Source organism: Arvicanthis niloticus, chromosome 25 (assembly GCF_011762505.2).
Source record: "Arvicanthis niloticus isolate mArvNil1 chromosome 25, mArvNil1.pat.X, whole genome shotgun sequence".
Lineage (NCBI taxonomy): Eukaryota > Metazoa > Chordata > Mammalia > Rodentia > Muridae > Arvicanthis > Arvicanthis niloticus.
The window spans coordinates 21,540,498-21,551,983 of NC_133433.1; the positions used below are offsets into that span (position 1 = coordinate 21,540,498).

General features: G+C 41.7%; 1 long non-coding RNA gene across 2 annotated transcripts; it reads right to left on the reverse strand.

The window, feature by feature from the left end:
• Positions 1-1,691: 1,691 nt before the first annotated feature.
• LOC143438550 (uncharacterized) lies at positions 1,692-10,809 on the reverse strand. 2 transcript variants are annotated; one of them, XR_013107307.1, is made up of 5 exons: positions 10,485-10,809; positions 7,491-7,566; positions 6,305-6,427; positions 5,127-5,723; positions 1,692-1,922 (listed from the first exon to the last, which is right to left on the reverse strand). It is a non-coding gene; the product is annotated as an uncharacterized LOC143438550 (long non-coding RNA). The 2 variants fall into 2 exon arrangements; XR_013107308.1 differs by lacking the exon at positions 1,692-1,922 and adding an exon at positions 8,224-8,482 and having other exon boundaries at positions 5,537-5,723; positions 10,485-10,805.
• Between the last annotated feature and the right edge of the window lie 677 nt (positions 10,810-11,486).

Here is an 11,486-nt window from a genome sequence, read left to right on the forward strand (position 1 = left end):
TAGAGTTATGGGTGGTTATGAGCCAACATATGGGTACTGGGGACTGAAACCTAGTTCTCTGGGACAGCATCAGGTGCTCTTAACCACTGAACCATCTCTTTAGCTCCTAGAAACAAAACAACAGTAGCAAGTAAGAAGGGGAAGATGACCACAGTATTTGGTATAGAGAAAGCAAAGATATTGCTAAACCATCAATAGTTTTAACTAGTTCTCCACAAACTATTCAGCCCAAATGTTAATAATTGAGAACCCATGTGCTATATTTAGTTCTCCCCTTGTCTGGGATATAAATGCACGCACTTTCTCCCTCTGATCTCCACAAAATTATGTATTGAGACAGTAAAAGGAACTTCAGTTATCTTTGGGGTAATTTAGTTTCACCATGTATCCCAGGCTGGTCTTGAACTGGAGATCTTTCTGTCTCAGTCTCCTAAACACCAGGGTTACATTTTTGTGCCACAATGCTATGTCAGTGTTTTTGTGCATGCATGTTCATGTGTGTGCAAATGTATTCATGTTAAAAAGAACCTTTCAAGTCTAATTTTCTACTCCATGCCATTAGCAAAGAAAAAAAAAAGAAAAGAAAGAAAGAAAGAAAGAAAAGAAAAGAAATCTATGATAGGAGGATGCAAGGGAGATAAAGTGAGAGGATGCTGGAGCAAGGTCTGGAGCAAGGCTGGTGTTTCACCAACATGAGCTCATTTTCGTAGTCCGGTATAAAGCCTAAATCACAGACTGCAAAAGCTGCTGAAAGGAGCGATAACGACTCTGTAGCCAAGTCCGTCCACTGCATAGCTGGAGAGCTGTGAGTTCGAAGGTCAGCCTGGCTGAACCTCGACCTCATAGCTGAGTTTCCAGCTTTAGTGGTGAAGCAAAATTAAACGCATACTTTGGAAAGAAACTGCAAGCTGATTCATCAAAAAGAAACAATTATCCCTTTGGTGTGGATTCTAAGTACAATTTGTAGGTATGTAAAATTAAAAAAATGGAATACTCACAGAGCATTAATTCTATTGAGTAATGTTACCAGGAGTCTCACAGGGGTTTATTTTAAAATTACACTTTTGGCATTTATGTAAAAACAGGCAAATATATTAAATACAAAGTTAAACAAACAATACATTCTTTCTACTGTAGGATATCTAGTCACATTCTAGAATTATTTAAATAGTTTGTCATAATACACTCAAATATCAACACGGTGTTTTTTGGCATATATGCAAAAATGTAACTACGTAGCAATGACTCAGCTTTTTTTGACACAGACAAGCAAGTTTCCTAGTCAAATGTAACTTAGAAACATCATCTGAGCTGACATCTTAGATTCTAACATGCTGTGGGGTTTTTTTAAGACTAGTATTTCTATAGTTTTATACTTGTTTGCATATGTGTGTGTACCTGGAGGTCAAAGGACAGCTTGTAGGTTCAGTTCTTTCCGAGATTAAACTCAGGTTGTCAGTCTTGGGAACAAGCACCTTTCCCCACCAAGCATTCTCACTGGCCCCAGACTATGTACACACACACACACACACACACACACACACACACACACACACTCTCTCTCTCTCTCTCTCTCTCTCTCTCTCTCTCTCTCTCTCTCTCTCTCTCTCACACACACACACACACCAACACCCATATAATCAAAACTTAAACAAATTATGGCAAATAAAACATCTCTATTTTAACAATGCTTTAACATACATGAGCTTTATTAGGTGTTCCATGTATAGTCATATGGTATGTTTAAAGAGTGAGCAATCATATAAAAGGAAATATGGTCATAAGTGATTGAAGTAATAAAATCCCCAAACTAAATAACAACTCATAATTCATAGTACAGCATATATTAGATTTCATTACATCAGTATATAGCTTAGCAGTAAATTCTCCTGACGGCCATAAACCTGCAAGGTGTTGTCATCCTGAAAAATGAAGGAGAGGGAGTTGTTGAGGGTACAAAATGGATAAATCTTCCCTAGTGTAGTGCCTTCAAGCTGCAAAGTTGTAGTGCACTGCCCCCTAGTGGCAGAAATTAAGTCCTTGTAATAAAGGGATTCCTCCTTCCTAAAGGAAAGGCTGTCTATCCATCTTGCTGTACCCACCTCTGAGGCGGGGCTCTAAAGGGCTTCTCAGGCACAGTGCAAACAGATCTGCTCTTCATACACCAGGCTGTCAAGGATCTGGGTGTGAGCTTTCTGCTTACTTCACCTTTTAATTCCAAGCACTGTGGTTATTTTCAAAGCCACTCAGCATACTTGTATTTTTAAAAGGTACCCAGTTGTGACTTTGGAAGAATTACTGTGGCTGTAGGATTTTGGACTTTGAACTAGTTTTTATTTTACCTTTGTCTTATAGCAGGTTGAAATTAATGCAGAGCAAATGCCTTACAAAGTGTCCTTGCATAGATACATGAAATCATTACACTGAGTTTAAGATTCTGTAACTTGAAAACAGCATCAGTAATGTTTGAACATACGGTGTCATGCACAAAGGCTATCATTAAATATTTGTGTGCAATAGAGAATCAGGCCAGCATCAGCATCTGAGTCCATGATCCAAACATGCCTTCCTCCACTTCTTTTGGCAATAGAGTGAGTGACGCAGCAGGGAACTTAAGCCAGATTTCTGTCTTAGATGGACCTTCAGCATTCACTCAGATAAAGAAACAGAACATGGACCACTTCTCAGTAACAAATAAGTCTTCCTTCAAGATTTAAAAAGGCCACATATTCCAAGCCAAGATCAATCTCAAACTTGGAAGAGTAGATCAGACATTTTAAATGATGTAAAGCAAACTAGCAGAATGTGACATGTTTGAAATCCAGGAACACTGTCAGTGTAAAAGGCAAAGTCTGGAACCAGCTGGGTTCCGACCTCATCAAAGCCACTATGGATACACTCCCAGCTCTTTCCATCTTAGGGGACAGAAACGTCATTCAGGGTCAGGTGTTCAAAAGGAGCAGGTGTGAGTGACCCTAGGAAAAAGAGGAGAGCTCCTCGGGTCTTGTGACCCTAGGAGAAAGAGGAGAACCCTTCAGATCTTGGTTATCAGGCTTTAATTTGTTCTGATGGTACTTGGTATTTCCCTCAAGTAGTTCTGCACTATAAGGTCCTGACATAATTCAGTGAGTATATTTTTACAAACGTATTTTACAAGGTATTACAAACGTATTTTATTCTATCGTTAGCTCTCTCTTACAGTTGAACAAACGGATGCACAGAGGTCGGTCTTCCTAAGGTTGAGGAGGATGTGCAAGGATTGAGGCTCATGTGGTCCAACCCAGAACCAGCTTGGAACGACTTGGACTCAGCTGTTTCAGATTTCCCATAGTGACTTGCAGACAGGACGGCTCTTGCTAACAGAAACGCTCTTCTCTGTCATCACAGGATTACACCTGACTGTTCACAAGTTCTTTCTATTTCCCCAGTCTCCTAGTGATCTCAATCCTGGCCCTGCTTATTCTTCACAATAAACAGAACAGAATAATCTACGGTACTGTAAACATGAAGCCAGTTGTGATGGTACATGGCCTTAATCCCAGCACCTGGGAGGCAGAGGGAGGATAATCACTGTGAGCCAGCCTGGTCTACAGAGTGAGCTGCAGGCCAGCCAGAGCAACATGGGGAGACCCTGTCTCAAAACAAAAACAAAATCCAAACACACAAAAGCCCCAAACCGCTGTAAGTTCATTCTAAGTTTCCAAGAAACATGTGCATACTGCTCTCATTTAGAACTCAGTAGCCAAGTGAGGTAGAGGGCAGCTTGGCTTTGGGAGGAAGTCTCCCTCAAATGAGAGGTTGCCCTTATTATGCCATAGTTCCAATCATGAACAGGTGGATAGCCTGGTACATCCTATTCCTGTTAAGTCAAAATCTCATCTGTGGAGCTGGGGAAATGGCTCAGTAACTAAGAGCAAGGCTGTTCTTCCAGAGGACCTGGGTTCAATTCCCAGCACCTGTATGGCAGCCCACAACTGTCTGCATGTAACTCAAATTCCATGGGATCTAACACCCTTACACAAACATGCAGACAAAACAACAGTGCACATGAAATAAAAATAAATCATTTTTTTTAAAGCAAGAACAAACAAAACCGAAAACCGAACTCATCTGTGCTAGTCCATCTCTTGGTATTGCCTTTTGTTTTGCTTTAGTGATGTTCAAGAATTCCTTTTACCACAAGAAGAACCAGTTTTTTTGTTTGTTTTGGGTTTTTTTTTTGTTTGTTTTTTTTTTGTGTTTTTTTTTTTTTTTTAAAAGGAAGGTGCTACCTCACTGGAGAACTGAAAAGAATAAATTTCAAGATGGGTTTCAAAATATAACCGAGGATCAGAGGAAAGTTTTTTCTGGAAATTAAGTAAATTAGCTTTCTAATGTTTTCCAATCTTTTAAGATTTAATCTTTTTTAATAGTCTCACTGTACAACCCAGGCTGATCTCAAACTCAAAAGCCAGACATCTGTCTCCCAAGTGCTGGGATTACAAGAGTATGCCACCATGCCTACCTAGAACATCTGACTTTAAAATACATTAGGATCATGTTGTAAAGGTCAACAGAAGTGTCTTTTTGAACATCTTTTGTATGTGAATGGAGTGTAACATGCACATGCACACTTGGGTGAGTCTGTGGGCTTTCACTGTAATGGAACTTTGCTGTCTGTAGCTCACCATCGGAAGCTCCTGTGCACAGGGCAGGAGTTCCTCTTACTGCCTTGCCCACTGCAGGTCATCACTCACTTCTACCAAGGAGCCTCAAAAGTCACAGCAGGGAGAATAACATGTATTTTTAAATAAGCCTATGATTCGAAAAGTCTCTGCTGATTAGCACCTAGGTATGTGGGGTTTTGTGTTGAGACAGGGTCTACATGGCCCTCACAGTTCTGTAACTCACTATGTAGATCAAGCTTGCCTGTGTCCTCAGTGCTGGGATTAAAGGTGAGTGCACTCTGCCCAGCTCAGTTCTAGTTCTCAAAGAAGCATTTAAAAGCAAGTATGGTTTGTCTTAGTGTTTTCCCTCATATTCCTATACTTTACTTTTTAATTTTCTAACCTATATATTGATCAGCACTGGGGCACGTGTACCTGTACATATAGAGAAGTTACGTAAATCCAGATTAGGATACTTACAAATTTTATTTCAGGATGGCAGGATGCAAAATAAATCTAGGTAGAGAGCAGTTGGGAGAGTTGGGAGAGGCCATTCCCCAGTCCTGGGAACGCAGAGTCAACTTTCCTTTCTTTCCATTCGTTACTTTGGAAGATGATACTTGTTCAGAGCTGGTCTCGCTTCCCCTATTACTACCTGCAGGTTAGGCCTTGCTATGACTTCCTCAAACCTACAGCCATTCAGCTTGTAGGGAATGCTGTGTCCTTTAGTAACCTGGCTGATCTCCAGCCAATGAAGAAATGACTAAGGCAGCCTCTCTCATCTCCAAGCAGCTGATCTGCAACTAAAACTATATTAGAAAGTCTGGAAGAAATGGTCAGAAAAGTGAATTCAATTCTCAGAGAAAGAGTTTGAATGCAAACATCCCAACAATGGTTATAATTGACATTTATTTAAAGTGAGGCATCTGTAGACAGATAATTCTTAAATTGTGAATCGGATTGAATCAACTTCATAAAAATACATTGAGATGAGGTCCACAGATTTCAACTACAGATCACTTTTTGCCCATTCTTCTCTCTCCTTTCTTTCAGTTAGGGCTTAAGGTAGAATTTGTCCTAAAGAATGAAGAGGAAAATGGCAGGTCATGAACCATGAATGAAACTCATTACAATGAGTTACTTTCTGCTTGTAACTTAAGAAACTGTATTCCCAACCTCTAGGAACTATGAGGTTTGAATGTAAAACCTCACGAAGGTCAGAGTATAGGTCACCAGAGTATCAACAAAGAAAGCAAGCCTATAGACTTGTCTGGTATCAGTGGGCTCTGGGGACAGAAGTCCAACCCATCCCAGGAGCTAGAAGATCACCCAGGGGACTTCATATAACTAAAACTCTTCACTAGAACAGGACCTGGAGTTCAGGGGAAACAACAGCAGCCCTCGAGGCAGAAAACCTGGGTTCTGGTCTAGGCCTTCCATACTAGAGACTAGCTTCATGATTTTAGATGTCACTTCAGCTCTACCTCTCACCATGTTGTTCTTTAAAACACAGCTGACAGTTTTCTGATGACCTCACTTGGCTGCTGAAAGGTACTGATGTGGTGTGACTTGGAGAAAACTAAAGAGTGCACAATGGCATGTTTCTCCTATTCCTGAATCTGCACCCTAAGTGACCAACAGTGCAAGACATATCAAACCTGCTCTACTGCGTCATAGCTTGTCCCCAGCTCCACAGGCACGACCTGATGCCTCATGGTCAGGTCTAGGGCTCTCTTACACATCTTCAGTCTCCTGTGCTGTGCCGCCGTCCCACATTAACCCTGTGACAGGAACAGAAGAACCACATTACAGAGCTATCGCAAAAAGTAGTGCTTTGTTTTTCTTTTGAGACAGCATCTCATGGTGTAACCCTGGGTAGCCTTGAATCCACACAGACTCATTTGTTTGTCCCTTGCTGGCCTTAAGCTCACAACTGCCATGACTGACCATCCTCTTGTTCTGCCTCCTCAGTGCCAATGCCTGTGCTACTGTGTCAGCTCCATGTTGGTTCTAAAGGTCATCAGGCCTGCGGGGCTCACGGAGGCAGCTCCTCTACCCAGGATTTTTCTTTTCTAAGGAGCAATATCCCTAAGACATATAACTCAAGACTTGACTGAAAAAGAGCAAACCGTTCAAATCATTAGGTAAGATGGAAACCAAAAGCATTTCATACCCTGGTTATTTCTTGAAGCAACATGTGGGTCTTTTAAAACCACTATAATAGCAATCTTACTTCATATGAACCAACTCAGAAAATATTTCAAATGTCTATTTTGCCCTTGAAAACCTGAGTAGACTACATCCTTTCTTCTAATCTGAGATCAGGGTATTAATTGACTAGGACCAGGGAAATGGTGAGGCAGAGGGAGGAACTTGCTGCACAAGTCTAATAACCCAAGTTTCATCCCTGGACCCCATGGAGAAAGGAGGACTCCCAGAAGCCCTCCTCTGACCTCCACAAGCACACTCGGGTAGAGATGCAAATGATAAATTTTTTTTAAAGATATAAGGAACTAAAAGTTATACTTTTAGTATAACTAAATGTTAGGAGGCCTAACATTTATCGATGCTTCCATTCAGTTCTCGACCACAAAGGGGCATCCATGGCAGTTAGAAAGCTCTAACCCATTCACAAATCACACAGAGATAGGAGAGCAAGTGCTCAGGACTTTAACCTCTTCTCAAAAGAACATGCACTTCACAAAAACAGTTTAATTTAAATCTGATAGACACAAAACAAAGTAAAACACCTTTTTGGAACTATAAGAATTCTTTAAAAAGTACTGCGTTCAGGAAGAACAAGGACAGGAAGAAGAGAGGGTAACAGAAAACACAGGTACTCACAGTTCGCTGTCTGCTGAATCCTGCAGCACCACAATAGCACTTCAAAAACCATCCAGCCACTTGCTTGACACTGCAACTGTAATTACCACATAGTCCGTTGTTACAATTCACTTATACTATACTTATCTACAACCTGAGAAGTGTCTGTTTGTATATAACGTAGATAAATTATTTTACCCATGAAGATGTTTTGCTCAAAACTAAAAGTGACTCACATTCACAAATATACTTCCTGTCACTTTGGGTTCTCAATGTCTAATGCTTTCTGTTCTTACATCACCTGCTACCATCAGAATTCAAATGAGATGGGACAGGACGATGACCTGGGACATTCTATCGTTTGTAGTTGCAGAAACAAATTTTCTTTTCAAAGTGGGTGGAGCTATTGGTGGCAGGCTTCTCCTATTCTCCAAATTTTTTAGTCTACATAATCTCACTTGCACATCATCTTTAAGATATACTTATTTTTGGAAAAAGCTTTATACCATCAATTAATCATTTAAATATTAACAGATTAGTAAAAAAAAAAAAAAACAAACATATTTTCCTCCTCCCAAACAGCTAATTGTTCATCAAAGGAATAGAATTTGTACATGGATAAGGAAAAACACTTCATGTTAAAACTCTTACTCTACCTTGCCCCTCGCCACCTGCGCAGTGAGGGAAAGCTGGCCCTAGGGAAGGAGTGCTCTTTCCAGCTGCCTCAGGCAGGAGAAGTGGTGCCACCCCTCACCTTGGCAAAGCAGGCGAGCTGGTGGGATGAGTAACTCAGCTGCCACCCCGGTCCAGATCCAGGGCTTTCACTGGACCCTCCCCAATATCAACCCCATCTATGAACTGCTGGAGCACATGACAGGGTGGGTTCTGCAAATCCACAGCTGCAGGATCCCCATGACACAGGGCAACGACCAGATATCCAAGAGGAGTCCCGTGAGGATCCAGTATTGATGGTGTAGCAGAAGCCAGAAACCTCGAATCAGACCAATGACTCACTGCAATGAACATTTAAAAGAAAAACTGTTTGGTCAAAAGGGTGCACTGTGTGACACACAGCAGCTTCCACAGTGATGTTTGTTTGTTTGCTTGCTTGTTTGTTTTATGTGTGTGTGTGTGGGGGGGGGGGAGTTTGCAAGGGCAGAGGGCAGATATGAAAGGATGGGGAGATGAGTGGGACTGAGGTGCATGGTGTGAAATTCATAAAGAATCAATGAGAAGTTAAATGAGAAAACTGCCCACGATGACATGTTATATTATGTGTTTATATTCTAATGTAGCCATATACACTGGCTACTTAGATTATCTTCAGAAACCAACCAACGGAATAAATAAAAAAATCCTCTTACTGTAACACAGCATGCCTGTAATCTCAGCACTCAGAAAGCTGACTCAGTGAGAGAGCAAATTCCAGGCCTTGTCTAAACAAGCAAACAAACAATTAACAACTACAACAAAATAGGGGCTGGAATATAGCTCAGCCTTAAAGTTCATGCCTGGCATGCAAACTACTCTTATCCAAACATGAGGCAAGAACACCTCACAAGCCTGGAGAACGAGATCGAGCCTGAGGGTAACCTAGAAGAGGCCAAGGAAGCTGGACAGTACCGGATATTAACAAAACAGATGTGGTGCAGGCAAGAAAGTAAACCAAGCTTAATCATTCTTTATAAATTGAGATGGGTAGGGAATCACAAGTGTGATTGACTGCCAGAGAATATTAAATCCTTTTTTTTTTCATCTTCATTTTCTTTCTCTTTTTTTGAGATGGTATCTCTCACTGGCCTGAACTTTCAAAGTACACTAGGCTAACTGGCCAGTGTACTCAAGGGATCCACCTATCTCTGCCTCTCCAGAACTAGGACTAAAAGCATGGAATAAGATTTCAGACTTGTTCCCCTTTTTCCTTCTTTCCTTCCTTCCTTCCTTCCTTCCTTCCTTCCTTCCTTCTAGTTTTCTGAGGCAAGCTCTCAATTAGCTCCCTTTGACTTCTTATTCCTCAGAACAGATGACTACATGGCTTCTTCCAACCTTAGAAATTATCATGCATAAAACTGTTTCCATAGGAAAATTAAAGTCGTAAAGGACTAATGACGTGGCTCAGTTGGTATAGTGCCTGCCTAGCTCTGGCTTCCACCTGCACTGCCACATAAAACGGGTGTGGAAGTACACATCTGTAATTTCAGCACTCTGAGGGTTGAGGACAAAGCATCAGAAGTTCAAGGTCATCCTTCAATGGACAGTTGAGTATAAAGGAGTTGGGCTACATGATACCTGATTCAAAAGATACAAATATAAAAGGGTAAAAAAAAAATCTAAAAACAAACGTATCATGTATCCGAGATAAACTGTAACCATAGTTAGCAGTGATTATGATAACGATTGATATTTACTTAACACTTATAGAGTGACAGGCATTGTTCTAATTAGCTCTTTCTACATTAGTTTGACTAACAGCCTGTTGCAGAAAAAGAAGTGGGCTTACGGAAGGAAGCCAATAAGAGCTCTGTTAAAATCAGGTCTCTAATACCAAATACACACACGGAAGCAGAATGCCTTAAATTGAATGAAATTGAATTTCAAGTGGGTTGAAATTCATGAGTTCACAATTTCCCGGAATTTGAGAAGGGCAACTGTCTTTAAAAGCTATTCCAATCTATACCGCCAGAGGGCATAGATTAGCTTAAGAACAAAACAAGTTGGAGCACACTACTTGCAGTGAATGCTGTTTTAAATAGTCTGTCATTCTAGCCCATGACAGACTTTTTTCTATTGTTTGTATACGTTAAAAATCCTTCCAGCCCTGCAGCTCCTGCGCATGTTCCATATTCACCAAGGTTAACCTGAAACCTCACTATAAGTCCGTTTTATCTCCCTCGAATTCTGGCAGAAGCTCGAGGGACGGAATGAGGGCTCACATGCTAATTGCTCCGATCACGTCATCACCGTTGACGTGCCCAAGGACTCCCTCAGGTCACTGCGGCACAGTCCCTCACCTACCTCCTCACCGCCCCAAGCGGAGGGGAAGGAGATCAAACCGCTGTCCCGCCATGGCCAGCTCCTTCCGACAGAGGTCCCCGTTCCAAACTTCAAGCTGGGCCTGGCACAGAGAAACCAGTCCTTCGGGTGGGACTGGGCCGCCACGAACCTTCCGCGCAAGACTCAGCTACAACAGAAGGTGGGCAAATTGCTGGAAAAATAAAACTGCGATATCCACCAAAGCGGGCCCGGCCACCTACCAGCAGGCCTGCCAGCCATGTTGGCCTGAGTGAAGCGCGGCCTTCTGGGTAAAGTCCTAGAGGGCGCACCAGGCTCTGCGTAGGCCTCCCTGGATGAGGCCACGGAGGATGCCCGCGCACGCGCAGCTCAGTCAGCCCTGGAAGTGTTAAGTCTTGAGTGAGCTCTGCGCGGTAGGCTGGTCATTTTGCGCGCCTTTTCCAAGAAACACTCTTCCTGACACAATGGGGGAAAGAGCAAGAAGTTAGGAGACGGAGCAGGGTGTTACTCGAGGTTCTGTTATAGTAAGGAAGTTTTATGGTACTAACGGAGCTATTGCTCGGAGACAGGTAATGTGGTAAAAAGATTTGCCATTTGGAAGAAGTGGGTTCTAGGATGCCAGAGGATCCTTAGATGCTCGAATTCATTACGCCAAATGGTGCAACATTTTAATACAGTCTACTAACATTTTGTTCATTCTTTAAATTACCCCAAGATTCCTTTTAATGCTGGATATAAAATAAACACTACACAAATAGTTGTTATGCTGGATCATTTTTGGAAATCACAAAGGAAAGATGTACATACATACACTCCTCCGAAATCTATGATAGACCAAATCTGTAGATATGGAATCTTCAGGTTCAGGAAAGTGGTTTCCCTTTCTCAACCTAAAGATCCATAACAGATCTTAGTGGAAAGTTAGGTCAGATTCCCTTTTAAAATATTAAGTGTAAAGCACATGCTTATGATCCTACTAGAATTGAGTAAGTTGATGCAGCAGGA